Source organism: Crinia signifera, chromosome 3 (assembly GCF_055691185.1).
Source record: "Crinia signifera chromosome 3, ASM5569118v1, whole genome shotgun sequence".
In the NCBI taxonomy this organism is placed as follows: Eukaryota; Metazoa; Chordata; class Amphibia; order Anura; family Myobatrachidae; genus Crinia; species Crinia signifera.
In genome coordinates this window covers 15,793,949-15,799,948 of record NC_139219.1, presented here as the reverse complement: position 1 = coordinate 15,799,948, position 6,000 = coordinate 15,793,949, and the positions used below count along the sequence as shown (strand labels likewise).

The 6,000-nt window shown below is 47.0% G+C and overlaps 1 protein-coding gene across 1 annotated transcript in view; it reads left to right on the top strand.

The window, feature by feature from the left end:
• Positions 1–1,534: 1,534 nt before the first annotated feature.
• The window catches only part of LRRC73 (leucine rich repeat containing 73), a 28,299-nt gene continuing 23,833 nt past the window's right edge, over positions 1,535–6,000 (top strand). The window contains exon 1 of the mRNA XM_083175365.1: positions 1,535–1,665. The gene's annotated coding sequence lies outside the window, so the exon portion shown is untranslated. The remainder of the gene's footprint in view (positions 1,666–6,000) is intronic.

Below are 6,000 nucleotides of genomic sequence, written 5' to 3'. Positions count from 1 at the left end.
TAGATCCATATGCTATTTTTGACGCTACGATTCGTATGCATGTGCAGCATTCTTGCCTACTTTTGAAAACTAGATTCAGGGAGATTCATAGTTGGTAATAGAATTGGTACTTGTGTAGTTTCACGGCGCTCGCCCACGCTGCGGGCTCGGCGGCTCGCTACGCTATTTAAAATCAACTCCATGCCAACATGGATAGTGGAGGTATGAACTATTCATGTTGGCATGGAGTTAAGTTACTTTTTTTAACATAGTTTGTGGCGAGCGTAGAACCCGGAGGTAGCGGCGCCGTGAATCTACACAAGTACCATAGAATTTTGCACAGCGCCCCATTGAGGGGTGTGCCATGCTCCTCCCAAAGGGCGTGTCCATACCCTCCAACATGACCCATTCCATTAGGTACAAAATGCTCTGTTCCTGGACTTCCCTGCCAGTGGCAGTTACAGATGTGAGACTGCAGCACAGTCCAATATTCAAAAAGGGGAGCCACACCTACTGCCACCCCAAACATCACTGAGAGTTGATGTGATCCCCCCTCTTTGAATATTGGACTGTGCTGTAGGCTCACATCTGTAACTGTCCATACCTCCCAACTTTTCATGTGAAGAAATAGGGACACTCGCGCGGCGAAGCCGCGCGCGCGCCCGAAAAAGGGGCGTGGCGTATGCAAATGAGGGCACGGCTTATGCTAATTAGCCGCGACCTCATTTTCATACGAGAATAGACGCTGTGCGCATGCGCACAGCGTCTATTCTACTACATTTGGGGGTCTCCCAACTGCCACCCCCCCCGCAGCGGGACAATGCCTGCCGCTGGTGGGACGTCGGGACAGGACCCGAAAATCGGGACTGTCCCGACGGAATCGTGACAGTTGGGAGGTATGACTGTCACTGGCAGGGAAGTCCAAGAACAGAGCATTTTGTACATAATGGGATGGGTCATGTTGGAGGGTATGCGTGTCTAGTTCCATATGGAGAGATTGTGAAAAGAGAGTGTGAATGTGGCACCTAGAAGCGTGGGTGTGTACTGCTACATCTGAGAGGAATCTTTGAAATTACTTATATATCCAAATGTAGATGAGCCCCAAAGCAGTTAGTAAGAGATACTATACTTGCTAAAGTGCAGGGAAATGGTGCTGATGATTCAATGTAAATTTCTCATTCCTTATTCCACAAAAATGTAACTGTGTAATGTGGGCTCAGTGACATGAGGGAGATTGCTAGACTAATGAGGGAGAGAGGGAGATTGCTGCTATGTCAGGGAGTCTCTTGCAGAATGCAGGAGGGTAGTCAACTGTGATGTCCAGTCATTTGATAATTGATAGGATTACAAACTGCACATCAGCAATTAACTCTGAATATGCCCCCATACTCCTAAATGAGACATGTCCCTCTAGTATACTCTGTACAATGCTCCTACTAGTATACATTATATTTGCCATAATCATTTTCACCCCCCCTGGACCGATCCTTGGTATTTCCCAGGTAATTAAGTGTCGGCGGTCAGATAAGGTAATACCGCTATGTCTTTAATATAGTGACATCTGCATTTTTAAAGGCGAGGTGAGGGCGGGGTCTGTCCGTGACGCGTTGGTTGCTATAGAAACAGGTCGGCATCACCGGGGAAAGCGGAAGACTTGGAACCGGCCAATGTTACCTGTGGCCTGGGGTAATTACCCGTCTATTCCGATACCTTCCTTGCTAGGGCAATATCCGCTCTGTCGCGACTCACGATACCCCCTTATGAACGGGCTAATGTTCCATGTTTAACGGATCCTCTGTATTCCCCGTATACGGTGTTGATGTAATTGCTGTCTCGCGGCTCTCGCCCTATATTCTGCTGCCCACAGTGGGGGTATATTATGTCCCAATGCCTCCCTGCCCTGGACTGGGGCACATACCTACCTGGACAGAGGTTATTATTACCCATCTTTTCCAGTAACTGCCCAGGGTTCGGGTAATTATTTACAATGTCTCTCTGCCCTGGATTGGGGTACCTACCTATGTCTCCTAATCCTACAGGACTGGGGCAATTACACATCTCTCCCAATATCTCCCTATACAGGACTGGGGCAATTACACATCTTTCCCAGTATATATCCTCATCCAGGACTGGGGCAATTACACATCTCTCCCAGGATCTCCCTATACAGGACTGGGGCAATTACACATCTCTCCCAGTATCTCCTTATACAGGACTGGGGTAATTACACATCTCTCCCAATATCTTCCCTGTCCAGGACTGGGGCAATTACACATTTCTCCCAATATCTTCCCTGTCCAGGACTGGGGCAATTACACATCTCTCCCAATATTTCCCTATACAGGACTGGGGCAATTACACATCTCTCCCAGTATCTCCTTATACAGGACTGGGGCAATTACACATCTCTCCCAGTATCTCCTTATACAGGACTGGGGTAATTACACATCTCTCCTAATATCTTCCCTGTCCAGGACTGGGGCAATTACACATCTCTCCCAATATCTCCCTATACAGGACTGGGGTAATTACACATCTCTCCCAGTATCTCCTTATACAGGACTGGGGTAATTACACATCTCTCCTAATATCTTCCCTGTCCAGGACTGGGGCAATTACACATTTCTCCCAATATCTCCTTATACAGGACTGGGGTAATTACACATCTCTCCCAATATCTCCTTATACAGGACTGGGGTAATTACACATCTCTCCCAATATCTCCTTATACAGGACTGGGGTAATTACACATCTCTCCTAATATCTTCCCTGTCCAGGACTGGGGCAATTACACGTCTCTCCCAATATCTCCCTATACAGGACTAGGGTAATTGCACATCTCTCCCAATATCTCCCTATACAGGACTGGGGCAATTACACATCTCTCCCAATATCTCCCTATACAGGACTGGGGTAATTACACATCTCTCCCAATATCTCCCTATACAGGACTGGGGTAATTACACATCTCTCCCAATATCTCCCTATACAGGACTGGGGCAATTACACATCTCTCCGAGTATATCTCCTCATCCAGGACCGGGGTAATTACACAACTCTCCCAATATCTCCCTATACAGGACTGGGGTAATTACACATCTCTCACAATATCTCCCTATACAGGACTAGGGTAATTACACATCTCTCCCAATATCTCCCTATACAGGACTGGGGCAATTACACATCTCTCCGAGTATATCTCCTTATCCAGGACTGGGGTAATTACACATCTCTCCCAATATCTGCCTATACAGGACTGGGGCAATTACACATCTCTCCCAATATCTCCTTATACAGGACTGGGGCAATTACACATCTCTCCTAGTATCTCCTTATACAGGACTGGGGTAATTACACATCTCTCCCAATATCTCCCTATACAGGACTGGGGTAATTACACATCTCTCCCAATATCTCCTTATACAGGACTGGGGTAATTACACATCTCTCCCAATATCTCCTCACCCAGGACTGGGGTAATTACACATTTCTCCCAATATCTCCTTATACAGGACTGGGGTAATTACACATCTCTCCTAATATCTTCCCTGTCCAGGACTGGGGCAATTACACGTCTCTCCCAATATCTCCCTATACAGGACTAGGGTAATTACACATCTCTCCCAATATCTCCCTATACAGGACTGGGGCAATTACACATCTCTCCCAATATCTCCCTATACAGGACTGGGGTAATTACACATCTCTCCCAATATCTCCCTATACAGGACTGGGGTAATTACACATCTCTCTCAATATCTCCCTATACAGGACTGGGGCAATTACACATCTCTCCGAGTATATCTCCTCATCCAGGACCGGGGTAATTACACATCTCTCCCAATATCTCCCTATACAGGACTGGGGTAATTACACATCTCTCACAATATCTCCCTATACAGGACTAGTGTAATTACACATCTCTCCCAATATCTCCCTATACAGGACTGGGGCAATTACACATCTCTCCGAGTATATCTCCTCATCCAGGACTGGGGTAATTACACATCTCACCCAATATCTCCCCACCCAGCACTGGGACTATTACACATCTCTCCCAATATCTCCCCACCCATGACCGGGACTATTACTTTATCCCTCCCAATATCTCCCCACCCAGGACTGGGACTATTACACATCTCTCCCAATATCTCCCCACCCATGACCGGGGCAATTACACATCTCTACCAATATCTCCCCACCCAGGACCGGGGTAATTACTTATCTCTCGCAATGGGAAAGATGTATTAAGCCTGCGGAAGAGATAAAGTGGAAGGAGATAATGCACCAGCCAATCAACTGTGTTTGAATAATGACAGTCGGGATTTGATTGGCTGGTGCATTATCTCCTTCCACTTTATCTCCAGTTTATCTCTTAACCAAGCTTAATACAGCTGGCCCATTATCTCTGTTTGGTAATAGGGTTCTTTCCGATATTTCTCAATGGGACTTGGGTCACTATTTACCTTTAGAAAATAATCTCCATGTCCAGATCTGGGAAATTTTAACCTCCTAATACCCCTGTCCCAATATCTCCATCTTAAGGACTGGATACATCATTTTCTCTCCCAATTTCTCCCTGCCCAACCCAGGGGTAATTACCCAAATGTGTGAGACTGTCCCTGCGCAGTACTAGGTTCATTACTGATCTTTCCCAATTCCTTACTGCCCAAGACTGAGGTAATTATCTATCATTGGGGCAGATGTATAAAGCCTTAACAAGAGATAAATGCAAGGGTGATAAAGAGAGATAAACGTCCAGCCAATCAGCTCCTTACTAATTTTTTTTAAACACAGCCTGTAACATTGCAGTTAGCAGGTGATTGGCTGGACATTTATCTCTGTTTATTACCCTTGCATTTATCTCTTGTTAAGGCTTAATACATCTGCCCCATTATCTGTTAAGCTGGGTACACATATATACAATTGTCGGGCCGTTCTTCCGTTGTGGGACGAACGGCCATTCGATTGTATAGGTGTGTACGCTGTCCCGACTCCCTCTGTACGATCAATAACCTGCCTTGTCCGTCCATACTCGGTCAGTCGCAGCGCAGTGTGTACGCACGTTCTATCGTAATTCTGGCCGTTCTTGCGATTATACTGCCAAAGCTGGAACGCCCATGTAGGCGTTCTGTAGCTGCATGATCTCTCCTACAGCACAAGAAGTGATCACCTCTCCCCATGTATATTTAAAGAAATAATCATAATATACATTCACCCCATCTTTATAGCAGGTTGCCGTATCTGTCCCTAGTCACCCTGCTGGCTGCTATAAAGACGGGGGAAAGCATCTACAGTCAGCCGGCAGGGTGACTATGGACAGATACGGCAAACTGCTATAAAGATGGGGTACGCGACTACAGTCAGTTTGCCATATCTGTCCATAGTCACCCTGCCGGCTGACTGTAGACGCTTTCCCCCCGTCTTTATAGCAGTTTGCCGTATCTGTCCATAGTCACCCTGCCGGCTGACTGTAGACGCTTTCCCCCGTCTTTATAGCAGTTTGCTGTATCTGTCCATAGTCACCCTGCCGGCTGACTGTAGACACGTACCCCGTCTTTATAGCAGTTTGCCGTATCTGTCCATAGTCACCCTGCCGGCTGACTGTAGACACGTACCCCGTCTTTATAGACTGCTGTTCTCTGCACAGCCAGTACTGATGTAAAAAATGTATGGTACTCTTTACCTAGAACGGCGCCCGCGATTGGAATCGCGGGCGTCGGGGGCAAAAAATCGCGGGCATCGCGGGTAAATCGCGGGTACATAAAAATCGGGTGCCCGCGATGACCGCGATTTTCCCATAGGGAACAATGTTTAAAAGGCTGATTGACTGCGATTTTAATGTAAAATGCCTCAATGCCCACGATTTGGACATAGGAATCAATGTTAAATGGGCTACAGAGCCCAAATAGGCACAATTAACCCTTAAATGTCCCCCCAATTTTTTAACGCCACCCCACGATCCACGTCAACCCGAAGCGTAGCGAGCCCGCGAGGGGCGGCGGTACGCGTCCTCCGACC